Genomic DNA, 16,151 nt, shown 5'->3' on the forward strand with positions numbered 1-16,151 from the left:
AATCTCAGATCTTTCTGTCTCCAAAGCCCGTGCCTTTTTCTTTAAAACGCTGGCATTTTCAAGGCAGAGCTGTGTGCATCTCGGGTGTTTTTGTATTCCCAACTCTGCTTGGTGGTACATGGCACCATAGGAGAGCCTCAGAAATATTTCTCGTGCAGAAAGTATGGCCACGAGCACCAGGGGCACTGTGGGTCTGCAGGGTCTCGAGACACGTCGGAGCTCCAAGGACATCCTATCTGAGGACTGCAACTCTCTCGTTTGCAGAGGAGGAGACGGAGGCCCAGGGAGGGGAAAGGGACATCTCCGAGGCCATGTAACCCATCTGGGGCCCTGAAGGGATTCCTATCAGATGCCGATCCCATGCGCCTGGCCAGTAGGGTTTGGCTTTGGGCTGCCCTCCCAGCTCTGCCAAACTCTCAGTCCTCTCCCCACTTCCTGTGTGTTCCAGAACTCTCTGCCAAGGGGAGATGAGGTGCTTTGGAGGCGAGGAAGAGGACGGGGTGGATGGAGGACCTCTGAGGCAGGAAGCAGGGCTGGGGCCTGTGGGTGGGAGACCCGTCGAGTCTTCTCCTTCCCTGGGGCAGGCGGGGAGCGCTGGGGGGGTGCTGTTTATAGTGCTTCACCAACAGCATCTCTGCTCCAAAGGGGTAATTTCTCCAGCTCAGCCTGCTGATTAGAGCTGGAATTTAAATGAATGACGGTGACCTTGTGGAAGCGCCCTAGTTATTCAGAGGCCTGATGAGGGAAATAAGCCTCTTGCCTCGGTCCATCAGAGCCCTGGCAGGTGCATGAGGAGGGGCACCTGTCCGCCCAGGGCCAGGGGGGCCCTGGTCACCTGTGGCCAGAGGCAGCTGACAGCTTATGCTCAGGCCTCCCTGTATCTTCTCTTCATCTCTGCCCCTCCTTGTCTTCCTCCCCCCGTTTAAGTCATCTCACTGCTGCCCTTGGAGAGGAGATCTGCTCACTTGTCCTGAACCCTGCCATGTCTCCAGGGAGTCCCTCATCTGGCCTGAGGTACACTGTTCGCAGGAGACAGTGCCTGACACAGCTGACTGTGTTTATGGACACAGAGGGTTTGCTCTCAAAGCTGGCTGCTCCTAGAGGAGACCCGACCCATGGACCCAGTAGCATTAGCCTCACCCAGGAGCCCGTTAGAAAGGCAGGATCTCAGGCCTCTCCCTAGACCTGTGCATTTGTGCAAGGCCCCTGGGGTCTGCCTGTTAAAGCTGGAGAGACACTGACCTAAAATCCCCAGTCTCCTTGGGACCAACAGGGCCATATTTATTAAGGAGAGTGCAGTACTCTTTGCTAAAGCCCTATTCCTGGTTTCATCTGCTGGGCTCAGAATGAAATATCCACTTTCTGGGTTGATAGGAGCTAAGAAGAAGAAAAAGATTAGGGAAAGAAAAGGGAATGGATGCTGATCCACCACGTGGTCTGCGCAGATCACTGGGCCCTTCTCATGGATGTGAGGCAAGATAGCTACCTGCTTTCATATGGCCTTTGAGTTAAGGATGATTTTTCACTTTTTAAATAGTTGAAAGCCATCAGAAGAAGAATTAGTGATGCAAAACTTTTATAAAATTCAAATGTCAGAGTTTACAAAGTTTTTTGGAACATAGGCCCACTTGTTCATTTCTGTATTGTCTGCAGCTGCTTTGCAAAAGCAGGGTGGAGCTGCTATGATGTAGACACAGCTCTCTGAGCTGCAGAGCCTAAAAGATTTACCATCTGGCCTTTACAGAGGAAGTTTGTCACCTCTGGCTTAGGGCATAGGCTTGGAGCCAGAGGCAGGTTGACACCCCTGCCTCTATCCCAGCACAGCATGGCCTGTTCAGGTAACTTTTCCTTTGTGGACCCTACATTCCTCATCTGTAAAATGGGGACAATAAATATCTATCTCATGGGACCACTGTGAAGCTTAAATAAGCTCAAGCAAGTCAAGAACAGTGCCTGGCACAGAGTAAGACATGTATGAATTAGCTACTATTGTAAGTTACCTCATTCGATCCTTTCCACATGTGCTTCCATTTTACGACTGAAAATACTTAGGCTCAGAGAACTTTAAAAGCAAAATAAAACATTCTTTTGCCTGTGTCTTGCTGCCCCTCACTGTTAAGAGACGTGCTTCTTCAGCTGTGTTGTTGTTCAGTCGCTCAGTCATGTCTGACTCTTTGCGACCCCATGAACGGCAGCACACCAGTCTTCCCTGTCCTTCACTATCTCCAGAGTTTGCTCAAACTCATGTCCGTTGAGTCAGTGTTGCTATCTAACCATCTCATCCTCTGCCGCCCCCTTCTCCTCTGCTGTAGACCCCTCTAAACTGCTGTGCTCTCATCTCACACTCTTGCATCCATCCTATTGTTTATGCTCAGTAAAGAGGTCCTGCCAGCTTAGATCCTGGCCACCATTGCTTTCAAGTGAGGCCAAGACATCCCAGTAAGAGGGTGGAAAGGGGACTGATATGTAGAGAGGGTCTGTCATGTGCCAGGCCTCCACCAATTCACAGATGAAGAACATTGGTCTCTAAAACATTGTATCCTTTGCCCCAGGCCAGAAGCAAGTATGGCAGGTATCAGGATTTAAATGCAGTCTGGGATCTCTGCTTTGTGGTTCTGACTCTCTTTGCCTCTCTCGCTTTCCCCATGAGTTGTGTGGCCTTAGGTAAATCACTAGCCTCTCTAGGTATCAGGCTTCTTTAAATCAAATGCCCTCTCAGGCTTCTTCCATTCCGAGGATCTGTGATTAGGCCAGCTAACTGAGCCCCCTTGGGGAGAAGGACTCAGGAAAATGCCCTCTCTTCCATTACCAAAGACTGGCAGTTCCCAACTCCAGTGCTACCTGGTGTATTTTTTGTCTTTTCTTTCCTGTTCCTTTGTGCAACAGTCCCATTTGCTTTTCTCTCAATTATTAGGAAAAACATCTGACATTTATCGAGCTTGTATTTTGAGCAGGGCACTAAAGTACTAAGTCTTCATATCTATCGGTTAATTCTTTTGACATGCCCAGGATCCTGTTATTAGACCCACTTCACCCAAGAACATACTGACTCTCAGGAATGCTAACTCATCAGCCCCACCCAGTAAAAAGTGGTGGAGTAGGATACAAACACTGATGTGTCTGGCCCTGTGGATGTCTCATATGGAGTTCCATCTAGAGCATTCGCCCCACAAAGGTACACTCCCGTACTGTATGCTCTTGGCCTAGAACAGTGCAAATACATCATAGTTTAGTTCAGTCACTCAGTCGTGTCTGACTCCTTGTGACCTCATGAACTGCAGCATGCCAGGTCTCTCTGTCCATCACCAATTCCTGGAGTCTACCCAAACCCATGTCCATGGAGTCAGTGATGCCATCCAACCATCTCATCCTCTGTCGTCCCCTTCTCCTCCTGCCCTCAATCTTTCCCAGCATTAGGGTCTTTTCAAATGAGTTAGCTCTTCGCATCAGGTGGCCAAAGTATTGGCGTTTCAGCTTCAACATCAGTCCTACCAATGAACACCCTAAAGGACTGATCTCCTTTAGGATGGACTGGTTGGATCTTCTTGCAGTCCAAGGGACTCTCAAGAGTCTTCTCCAACACCACAGGTCAAAAGCATCAATTCTTTGGCACTCAGCTTTCTTTATGTGAGAGTCCAACTCTCACATCCATACATGACCACTGGAAAAACCATAGCCTTGGCTAGACAGACCTTTGTTGACAAAGTAATGTCTCTGCTTTTTAATATGCTGTCTAGGTTGGTCATAACTTTCCTTCCAAGGAGTAAGTGTCTTTTAATTTCATGGCTGCAATCACCATCTGCAGTGATTTTGGAGCCCCCCAAAATAAAATCAACCACTGTTTCCACATCTATTTGCCATGAAGGGATGGAACCAGATGCCATGATCTTTGTTTTCTGAATGTTATCTATTGGTTAATTTTTTTGACATGCCCAAGATCCTGTTATTAGACCCACTTCACCCAAGAACAAACTGACTGTCAGGGATGCTAACATTAGCCCCACCCAGTAAAAAGTGGTGGAGCAGGATGCAAATGCTGATGTGTCTGGCCCTGGAGGTGTCTCATACGGAGTTCCACCTAGAGCATTCGCCCCATGACGGTACACTCCTGTACTGTATGGTCTCGGCCTAGAACAGTGCCAATACATCATAGCCATGGAGTAAATGCTTGTTCAATGAAAGTGCTCAAGAATCAGCTTTTCGCTTTACCCCACATCTCTGTGAAAGACAGGCTGCTTTTTATTGGGGCTCACCCTGAGACAGAAGGTAACTCAGCCTTCTGTGTTCATCAGTGCCCATCTCTTGGGCTCAGCTCAGTGGAGGCTGCAGGCTGTAGGAAATCCAGCACTGCTGTGTGTAATTGGATTGGAAAGGGGCCCTTGGCTGGGTTAACAGCGCTCAGCTCCCAGCCAATTGCCTGTCTGGGGCCCGGGAAGACCCCCTTGGCTCCTGTGGCCGTTCTTGATGAGTAAGTGTGAGTAAGGAACCACGTCCCAGCGTGCCTCCAGCTTCGGCTAACTCAAAGAAGCAGATCACGCAGCCCTGGTGCCTCTTTGTAGAGCATTTTAAAATCGCCTTTTTTACTGTCATGGTAAGTCAGACTCACCAGTGTGCTGGCTGTGGTCCACTTTGTTTCTCTGTTCTGGAGGGCAGGCTCAGAGCTGGAAAAGGCCTGGAAGTGATCCTGTAGTCTCAGTGGGATAGTACTGTCCCTACCATGGGTGTGGGATGGATATTTCCTGTGCCAGTGATGAGGGGCCATTGGTGGCATCTAGGAGGAAGGGCCAATTCAATGCTAAATGTGCTGCAATATACGAGAGAGTCTCACTTGAAGACTCTGCTGCTCAAAATGCCATTGGTGAGACCAAAGAGAAACTATTCTGGACCAGTTCTCCCTTGTGTAGGAGAGAAAACGGAGGCCCCAGATGTCCAGGTAACTCAACTGAGTCACCCAGCCTATTTATGGCAGCCTCGGAGACCCTGTCATTCTGACGACCTGCATAGAGAAGTCTAGAAAGGACTTGGGCTAAGCCAGTCAGTGTGCGGGGCTGGGCCTCAGGAACTAGCAGCTGAGTGTTGAGGACAGCAGCTGCCCTCTTGGGGTCACTTAGCTGACCGTGACCACAGAGGCAGGCAGCTGAGGATGCTCCTCACGCCCTGGGCATGCCTGGTCTGCTCCAGCTGCTGGCTTCCTGGAGAAGTGCTGTTGGCAAGAGACGGGAGGGTGGGGGTGTGGAAGAGACAGGGCCTAGATATGCCAGTCCCCTGAGTAAGACAGCAGCTGCTGCAAGCTTTGCAGCCCTTCCTGTGTGCCTTGAGTGCTGCTAAGTGCTCTTCGTATGTGGTTGCGTGTGATTGTCACAGTGATCCTGAGAAGATACTTTATATGTGAGATGCAGATATTTTACAGGAAAAGGCGCAGAATAGTTAACCTGCTTAATATCCCAGTTAGTAAGAGACAGGGCTGGGGTTTGAATTCAGATTTTGGATTATTTAGAGCAACGGTAATCATGAAAAGCATCCGGGGACTTCCCTGGGGGTCCAGTGGCTAAGACTCTGCCTCCCAGTGCGGAGGGCCCTGGTTCCATCTTTGGTCAGGGAACTAGATCCCTGCAGCTAAGAGTTCGCCTGCTGCAATGAAGACTCTGTGCAGCCAAATAAATAATAAAACATTGAAAAGAAAGTCACCTGGAAAGCTAATGAATACAATCCAGTCTAACTGAAGTAAGACGTTTCTCCCAGGTGATCTGATAGGACCAAAGTTTGAAAACCATGTTTTCAAGGAAAGTGAAGGGACTTGAAAGCGTCAGTATTAACCACTATTGTATACCTCCCATAAATGAAGGGAAGTGAGGAGGTTTAGGAGATGGAAGGAGGATAGGATGAATGATCCCCACTTTGCCTAAGCTCCCATGGCACCTTAGATCACAGAGCTAGGAGAGCCTGCCTCATAATACCCTATTCAATAGCCAGCTGTATATTGTCCCCCACATGTCCACATTGGCCCCTGTGGGCTCTAGAAGGACAGGGAGCACCATACTCTTGAGAACAGAGACTTATCCATGCCTGCACCCCACTACCTGGCATCCTATATGCGCTCATAAACTTTGTTGTTAGAATCAGCATTTCAGACATGGAAAGGACCCAAAGTTGGTGAGGCTCTCTGTGCACCTAAGTTTTGAATCTCTTCCATATGAGCTTATTCAGACCTGAACCCCTGCAGCGACAAGAAACTCATTGTTCCTTTAGCCATTCCATTCTGACAGCACTGAGTGTTCACAAGCTCTTCTTTATTCTGAGTCACTATAGCTTTCACCACCTGTATTGCTTCCAGCCCTCAGAGACACACAGAATAGATCTAATTACACTCCTGGTGTTTGAAGACGGGGCTTTTGTCTTTAAGGGTTTTCTTTTCTAAAGGCCAAAGCATCTCTCGTTTCTTTGGGCATTCTCATAGAAGGGTTTTAAGTTCTTTCATCCAGGTCATTGTTCTCTGAAAAATAACCGTTTTCTTTGCATCCTTGCCCACACCACATACAAGGTCATGGGCATGTTGCAACCAGTTCATGTTACATTGTTCTTTTTTTCTAGACTTCCTACATCTATTAATGACCTTACTTTTATGTAATGACCATAGTATTAAATTGAACCTAACATCACTGAAAACTTTTACTATTTCATGTGTACTGCTGCTAAACCATTTCTTTCCCTTTTCTGTATGTGTGCAATTGATGTATTTGACTTAGACTTGCGGCCATGCTTTGATTTTGTCAAATTCATCCCTGGATTTTTAAAATCCAGCACACCATGGCCTAGTTGGACACAATTATTTCATTTAACATATCCGAAGTCCTTTCCAGCTTCATGTCACTCTTGAATAAAGAGCTATTTTAGAGAAGTTCATAACATTTGGAGAGCAAGGACTTTCTCTTCTTTGAAGAGTCTTTGCTAGAAGCCATAATTGCTGATGCTTTACCCCTTAGGGGCTTCCTTGGTGTCTTAGATGGTAAAGCGTCTGCCTGCCATGTGGGAAACCCAGGTTCAATCCCTGGGTGGGGAAGATCCCCAGGAGAGGGCAATGGCAACCCACTCCAGTACTCTTGCCTGGAAAATCCTATGGATGGATGAGCCTGGTAAGATGCAGTCCATGGGGTGGCAAAGAGTCAGACATGACTAAGCGACTTCATTTTAACCCTTGGAGTGATGTGCCTGACTTTTTCTTTCTTTCTTTCATGGTATTCATGAAACCCCCCCCCACCCCCGTCACCCTGCCCCCCCCCCCCCCGGTAGACTAGATTGGGAAGCTGCTGCAGACATTCTTTCCTCTTCCCTGTGGTGATGCCATATAGATGCCATGGGTGACTCATGGATGCCTCTGAAGAAACATTTTCTGTTCAGTCCAGGCACCATGCTGTAAGAACAAAGTTGGTCTAGAGGCAAATAGTAAGTGAGCTAATACAGTGACATCCTACACAGGGCTTAGTGGCGAGGATGGAATGTGGGGGCATCATGGAAGGACCAGCCCAGAAGCACCTGGACTGGAGAAATAGCAACAGGCGTTCCTCTGGAAACCATCACGATCATCAGCCCAGCTATTCACTTCGTCCCTAGTATTGTGCAATGCTTGTGGAAAAGCCAGCATCGTGAACGGAAACAGCTGATCTTTCCAAGTGTCACCGTCAGTTCACAATTGCTGTTGGGTGATTTGTCGAAGCCTCATTTCCTGACTACCTTTTTGATTAGGGGTGGTGTTCTCTGGATATCAGTTTGAACCATTGAAAATTGTCATGTTTGTAGGTCAAAACCAGTCAAATATCAACAGTTTCATACGGTTCATCTCAGTAAGGAGTTGCTTGGCCTCTTCAGAGGTCATCTTGGTTCATAGAAACTCTACGGCTTGGAGTTGGAATAGTTGGTTGTTATCTTCTAAAGCCCCGCTATGACTCTCTTCCATGGCATTCTGGCAAGTGATGCTTCCCCTATCATTCCACCCTCATCTTTCTGAATGTGCTTACTCCTTTAACTTGCATGTGCAACTTTCAAAATGTTTGAAGGCAGCCCTCATGTCCTTATCTAGCTCTTTCCTGTTTGGGCTGTACACAGCTCTTCCTTCATCCATTCTGCGTGTGACATGCTTTTGGAACTCCTACCATCTGATTCTTCTCCATGGACCTTCCCACCTTGTTAATGCCCCTCCTAATATATGGCACTGTTCTCGGAACCCAGACCCTAAGTTTGGTAGTCAGTGCTGAGAAGAAGTGGAACTTTTGCCTTCTTTTTACTTGTGATTTTTTTGAGGGTTCGTGGGGAGTGTGGGAGCTTATGCTTAAGGGCCACAATTTCTATTTACTCCCTTAAAATTAAATTTCGCTTTTGTCTGCTCACATCTTTTGGACCCTGATTCTCAAGGCTAACGAATTAGATATTCCTTTCCGCTTTGGTTCATGACAACATCCAGACAGCATGTCATGGATGTTCTCAGCCAAGTCATTTGTCAAAATGCTGAGCAGGTCAAGGCTCTGCTGTAGGCCGCTGGAGAACCCCAGGTAGGACAAGGAAACTGAAGTCCACGATGAAGGTCATGACGCAGGTCAGGGAATTGCCTGGGGAAGCGCTGGTCTGAGACAGGCCGTGGAAGTGGGTGGAGTTTTCCTCAGGCCCCGCCTCTTTCCTTTAAGCTTCTTTCTCCCTGGTTCCAGCCTGTCCGGTTTCCTCCCTCCTGCCAGGGGCGTAGACTTCCTCAACCTGTGGCTGTATGTCTCCATCCTTCCTTCCCACCCGTCCTTGTGCCATTCCTGTCTCTGAAGAAAGAGCTTAAGCTTGGCTTCCCGATGGCCTCAGGAACAAGGCAGTGCAGTGACCGAGGAGCCTGATGCAGCTTGTGTTCAGATTTGCATTTTAATGAGGGAAGTGGCTTAATAACCCCCAGAAAGGACCTAGGAAGGGAAAAGCTTCATATTTTAGTAGAAGCTGGGGATGGAGACTGAGGAGAGGGAGAGGGTGGCCAGTTATTTAAAACAGTTTCCTTGAGGGCTCCTTCAATCATGCTGTACCAAGATCATAAATGAAGTTGAATTCATGTCCAGGCACTATTTTCTGGTCCTGAATTGTCCAAGATGTGTCTTCTTGCTTTTCCACCAGCACTGAATTAAGACAGGGTAGCTAGTAGTTATCATAGTTATCATCCAGCCTGGAGAATCCATCTGCTGGTTTAGCGTCCGCATCTCACCACTTACTAAGTGGTGGGATTTTGGCTCTAGGTCTTAGCTCCCGTACCTGTAAAATCTGCATCACAGCAGAGCCTTTCCCATAGAGACGTATTTAATGACATGACACTTAGCGTGTCTGGTATATGTTAAACAGTCAACAAATACTGGCCACTGTTATAATTCTGTCGTTTTACCGAGCGAACTGAATGTCCTCTCTTTTAAGTGCTTAACATGCTACAATGTGTATTTTTTTCTTTCCCCTTCAATCTTTTCCAAATTCGCGGTCACACGGGAGTCCCTTGTGGCTTCTCTCCATGTCAAGCCCCACCCCCTGCTACCTTCACCATCTCCTTAGCTCCTCCGGAAACATCGGGTGGATGTTTTCATTACCTTCTGATTTTAGGTAATTATTCTTTTTAAAGTCCTCGTTGCTTCATAAAAATTCAACGTTGGCACTTGGCACTTACAGCAATTAGTGACATTTCATTTCTCCACTTCAGTATGGAAAAAGAGATGATATGTGTGGATTTTACAGGGGGAGAAAAGTTATCCTGCAAGTGAATGAGAGAGAAGTCTTGGCAGAGATAACTTGCTTTTTTTCCTTCCCGAATCTTTTCTCCTCCCTCATGAACGACTTCCTCCCTCCCCTGAAATACTTTCTCCAATTACTCAGCCAGAATGAAGGAAGGAAGGAGGATTAAAAACCATCAGAGGGGAGTGGGATATTACAGGTTTGAGGGGGAGACAGTATTAGCTTCAGTGATGGAGACCTTCCACTTCTGGCCTGCCTCCTGAGCAGTGCATCTTCCTCGCCTGTTCCAGTAAATGGTCTCTATTCTCTATATTAGTCATTTTCATGACAGGCCTCATGATGGCCACAGCCGCTCATAGATGACTTTGCTTTTGTAGCCATTCCATTATCCCCAGCTGCAACTACCTCCACAGGGATTTTCCCAAAAGGTGTAACATAGTTTAGAGGGCCATATGTGTATTTTGCATATAATCTACATAGGATTTGCAGTTTGTTCTAAGGCACTTTCAACTTTGTATGTCTTACCTATTGGCAATCTTTTTCTCTTCTTGTTCTTGACCCTATGGACCATGACCCGTGAGATTCCTCTGTCCATGAGCTTCTCCAGGCAAGAATACTGGAGTGGGTTGCCACACCCTCCTCCAGGGGATCTTCTTGACCCGGGGATTGAAGCCGCATCTCCTGTGTCTCCTGCATTGGCAGGCGAGTTCTTTACCATTAGTGCTGCCTGAGAAGCCCATGAACCACAGATAGATAGGCACAAGAAGGTGAGGTAGACAGCACTAGAAACTGCCATGTCCTCCACCAGGGAGAAAGAGTGAAAAATATCAGACATCTTCATAGGACCCAGAATGGTCCCTGAACCCAGCTAGGTAGCACTTTGACAGAGTGTGACATCTAGCTAGGAGACATTTCAGTTGCTTTCTAATTTTTATAATTATTTTTTAAAAGGTGTTGTAGTTCCATAAGAATTCTGTATAGAAAATTCTCAATATTCTGACAATCAAAGGCTCGTCCCAGCCCACTCCCTGTTTCCCACCCTCCTTAGATGAAATTTTATGGAGTTGGCTTTTGAATCTTTATTGAAGATCTGTTGAAATCCAGAACTGATGGTGGGATTGTTTTGGAGAAATGTGGTGGTCCTTTTTGCTTCCCTGAGTGCCCTGTTCCAGCCCATGTCTTGTCTTCCAGCATCCCCTGAGTGTCAGGCTCAGATTAAATGCTAAGCTCCAAGTCCAGCTATGTGCTAGTGCCAGGGCTGGATGTGTGGTCTGAGGGGCTGCGGCTGACCTTCTGTTTCTGAGATTAACAAGAAGGCCCCCTCCTCTTTTTCTCATCAACCACACACATAACACACAGCTAGCATAGATTGCTTTTCCTTTCTTGCTAATTATATCCTTCTCAGTGAAGGCTTTTTTTTTGAGTATTATTTTTCTGTATCTATATTGGAAAGCCATATAGTCCCTTTTTCTTTTTGAATGTAAAATTTTACTTTAATGTTGGAATATGCATGAAAAAAAAAAAAGAAACTCCAGGATACTTTAATAATCCCCATCCCTCCCAGATTAAGACTCAGGGCTCTGGCCCCTTTTTATTTGAGGCTTCATTCACTTATATGGGCACAGACCCTTCTCTTCCAAGAAGGGGAGGTGATACAGTTTTACATTTGTCCTGACTCTCTTGCAGACCTTACTCCTGTAATGTTAAATGCGCCTTAGACTTTTTGCTTCAGTGATTCTTCTGTTTCTTCAACTTATCATGCCTAAAACAGAATTCATTATCACCCTCATTCCAGATCCATCTCCCAACTCCATCCCACCTTCCTGTTTCTGACAGTGCCTCACTCAGCCTGCCATCCGTTCCTCCCCTGAAGCATCTCATCGGTCACCCAAAGCCTGTTGAATTCTCTTTTCCCCTTTTCCTTCCTGCTGCCTCGATACTAATTTAGGCCCTCTGCCTACGATCGATCTCTGGGCCTCTGTCTCTTTTCCCTCTAATCCATCCTGTCCACACCATTGCCAACACAATCTTCCTCAACGTCATTTCCCCCAAGGCATTCTCCTGTCCATGAGCCCACAGTGTCTCCCATCAGCTGCAAGACCAAGTCCTTTCTCCTTGGCCTGGAAACTCCAGGCCTTCATACAATGGTCCTTAAGATCACCTTTCACTTCTTCTGTGAACCATTTGTATGTGTTCATTGTTATTTTTACAGCATCTATTACATACCTACCATGTGCCTGGCAGTGTCCTAGGTATTCCGAAAAGGCAACAGGAAAATCCTTACAAAAGCAGTTCTTGGGAGCTAGTGGTATTACCTGGAATGTCTTTCATCACTCTCAATCCTAAACCATCTTCCAAGATGTATTTTAAATCCCACTTTCCTCCAGAAATGCTTGCCGTACACCCAGGGCCCTCCTCACAGTCCTTACGGATCTTACTGTCTGAATCAATTGCTTGACACTTAACAATTACCCATCATTCATTCCTCATTCACTCACAAAATACATACTGAGCACCTACTGTGTGTCAGGCACTATGCTTCATGTTGTCTCACACATCAGTATATTTTTACAGCCTAAAAATAACAACAATAACTCTTATGTAGCCCTTAGCATGTACAGGTGCTGCTTTACATACATTCATTTATTTAATCCTCAAAACAAACTTTGGATTTGGCATGATTATTATCCAAATTTTACAGATGGGAAGTCAAGGAACAGAGATGTTTAGCAACTTTCTGGTGTCACAAACTAGAAAATAACGAAGGTGGAATTCATATCTGTAGTCCTTGATCTTAACCCCTATCCTTCACTGTCAGGTACCACTACGTGTATATAGGTCTATATATGATGTGTATGTGTTTGTAAATATAAACACACATGCACACACCTTCCCAATTAGACTCTAAACTCTTAGAGGTTGGCAACTATGTGCCACACTTGTTTGCATCTCATTACCTTAGGCAGTGTTTACATACAGTAGGTACTGGAGTCATTTGTTTGATTGTGATTTCTTCCATTCACTTTTGGTGGGGACTTGAGGTCTTTTTACAGCAAGTAGGAGTGTTTGGGAATGGAAGGAAGGGGAGAAACAGAATTTCATAATAGACCTAGACCCTCTGTAATTCCTGGCTTCCAGGTCTTAATTCTGCAGTCTTCGGGGGTAGATTTGTATAAGAGGAGATACTAATGTAAAAGCTCATGAAAGTGGATTAAAATCCCCTTCTCAAAGAGCAAAATAAAACTCAAACCACGTTATGGTTACAGTTTTCTCCCCTGTCTTGTGCTATTTCCTGTTACACTTGCTTCTGTCTGTTTTGCTTTGTTGCTTACAAAACATCAGGCTCCCAGATTTACATTCCTGGCCTAATATTTCTAGTTCAGATTTTTTATAAGTTGAAGAATATGTACATTTTATTTGAATCACAAGACTGCAACTACATGTGTAGCTTAATAAAACCTGATATGTACATATTTAAATTTGAAAAACACAGGTGGTGGGTATTTGAATTTTATTTATTTTTATTTATTTATTTTAAATAAATTTATTCATTTTAGTTGGAGGCTAATTACTTTACAATATTGTAGTGGTTTTGCCATACACTGACATGAATCCACCACGGGTGTACATATGTCCCCCATCCTGAACCCTCCTCCCACCTCCCTCCCCATCCCATCCCATCCTTCTGGGTCATCCCAGTGCACTGGCCCTGAGTGCCCTGTCTCATGCATCGAACCTAGACTGGCGATCTGTTTCACATATGATAATATACATGTTCAATGCCATTCTCCCAAATCATCCCACCCTTGCCCTCTCCCACAGAGTCCAAAAGACTGTTCTATGCATCTGTGTCTCTTTTGCTGTCTCGCATATAGGGTTATTGTTACCATCTTTCTAAATTCCATATATATGTGTTAGTATACTGTATTGGTATTTTCCTTTCTGGCTTACTTCACTCTGTATAATAGGCTCCAGTTTCATCCACCTCATTAGAACGGATTCGAATGTATTCTTTTTAATGGCTGAGTAATATTCCATTGTGTATATGTACCACAGCTTTCTTATCCATTTATCTGTCGATGGACATCTAGGTTGCTTCCATGTCCTGTCTATTATAAACAGTGCTGCGATGAACATTGGAGTACACGTGTCTCTTTCAATTCTGGTTTCCTCAGTGTTTATGCCCAGCAGTGGGACTGCTGGGTCATATGGCAGTTCTATTTCCAGTTTTTTAAGGAATCTCCACACTGTTCTCCATAGTGGCTGTACTAGTTTGCATTCCCACCAACAGTGTAAGAGGGTTCCCTTTTCTCCACACCCTCTCCAACATTTATTGTTTGTAGACTTTTGGATATTTGAATTTTAAAAGGATTCCTCCTTTTACCAAGGATCCACTGTAGGGTTCCATTAAATATTCAGTTCCTTTTAGTGCATTTATCACACAATTTAATTTACCAAAATTTGATTTATATGTCACTCTAAAGGGGTAGCTCACAGGTTCTAGTGAGCATGAGAATCACTTGTGCAACTTATTTAAAATTCATGTCCTTCTCCAACTCCTCTCTGAGATTCTAACTCATTCGGACTTGGGTGGGGTCCAGGAACATCTCTGTTAGTAAGTATCTCCAGGTGGTTAATGCACGTGGTCAGTGAAATGTGCTCTGGGAAACACAGCTTTAAAGAAGCGCACGTGGTACATAAATGGGGCCCAACCCTGCGGGCTTCTCCAGGGCTTTGAATACCCTCTCACTGTCAAGTGTCCCATTTCCTCTTCAACTGCATGTGTAAAATATTGGTCCTTTCATTTAAAAAATATCTCCCCCGTGGATACATGTATATGTATGGCTGAATCCCTTTGCTGTCCACTCAAGTCTATTAACATTGTTAATCTGCTATACTCCAATATAAAATAAAAGGTTTAAATGGTAAAAAAAATAAAAAATAAAAAGTCTCGTTTAACAGAATAAAAAATATATAAATAAAAATATATCCCCTGGCTTTGTTGAGATAATTGACATATAACATTGTGTAAACTTAACATATAAATTGTGTTAATTAGATACACTTACATGTTGCAAACACCTTCATTTCATCACATAGTTACCATTTCTTTTTTATGGTGAAGACATTTAAGATCTACTCTCTAGCATTTATACTTCAAGGGCATAATATAGTACTATTGCCCTTTTATTTTTAACCCCCATCTTAGGGATCTCTTTAGATCTTCCTTATTCTCATTTCTTAATGGTGACAACTGCCCTGTGAATTCACACACCTATTCTCTTCCTCTTCCTCCTTCTACATACCCCACCTGTCTGCCTCAGACCCTCCCTCTTAGTGTGCTTGATTTGGGTGCTGAAGGCTATGGCTTGGTCCAGAAACTCCAGGCATTTTATGAACAGTCACTTCTGCCGAGGTTTCTTAATCAAATCTAGTGCCCTTTCTTCTTTCTTATTATCCCCTCCCCAAAAAGACCAATAGTTAATTTTTTAAATAAAACATATTATGAGAATGACTTGCTTTGGCATGATTCCGTTCCTCCATGAGTACTAATATCCCAGGCCTTGAGAAATGAATGTCAGAAATGTGCATTTAAAATATGACTATAGTTTAATGAAATTTGTTGAAAAAATGCCTCCATGACATTTATGGCACATGGTGTATCTATGTATTTAATATATCATTGATCTTTAAAAAGTCAGTTGCTTGACCCATATTTTGCCTCTGATTACTTTTCTAAATCTCTAGTAATCTCCAAAAACATTTAGAGATTTCCATATTTTAGAGATTTTTCTCCTTTATTAATCCCCTATATCTCTGAATTTTACTCTGGGGAAAGGATCTCCAAATATCTCCAGCAACAATAAAAGCAATGGAAGAGCAGCTAGCCAGCACAGTTGGCTACTGGTTGGAAATCTTTTCTTTTAATAGGTTTATCAGGGCTTATGCTTCCCTTGAAGTAATGAGTTCTTAAGAGCCTTGTTTGACTTCCGTAAGAACATAGCGAGAGGTTGTGCTATTTATTGGGACTTTGTGTACCTTCTTTATCCATTCAGTGCTCGGCTAGCCCTCTGTGATCAAACATGAGGGACTTTCTAGGAAAAGTTGGTGCTGGAGGGAAGGGATGTGGTCATCACTGGGCGAAGGCCAGGATCATACAGAGATGTTTCAAGCTGTTTAACTCTTGAAAGCAGGCACCCATGTGCTATGTTCAATGTGGTTCAATTTTGGTAGAAAAGACTAGTGTATCTAGGGTGGACAATGTTGGATGGTAAACTCCGGATGCGAGATTACAACTGAATTACAAATTCAGATTCCCTTCTGAATTTTCCAGAGTTTCTACAGTGATCACGTATTATTATTGGAAGCGATTTAAAAGAAAGAAAGAAACCTACTTTGCCCACATCTGG

The 16,151-nt window shown here is 44.8% G+C and overlaps 1 protein-coding gene across 1 annotated transcript in view; it reads left to right on the forward strand.

Moving 5' to 3' along the window:
• Nucleotides 1-16,151, forward strand: part of NRXN3 (neurexin 3) — a 1,799,700-nt gene that overhangs the window by 117,189 nt on the left and 1,666,360 nt on the right. The gene's annotated exons all lie outside the window — the stretch shown is intronic.

Source organism: Giraffa tippelskirchi, chromosome 7 (assembly GCF_054371585.1).
Source record: "Giraffa tippelskirchi isolate mGirTip1 chromosome 7, T2T-mGirTip1v1.2.pri, whole genome shotgun sequence".
NCBI lineage: Eukaryota > Metazoa > Chordata > Mammalia > Artiodactyla > Giraffidae > Giraffa > Giraffa tippelskirchi.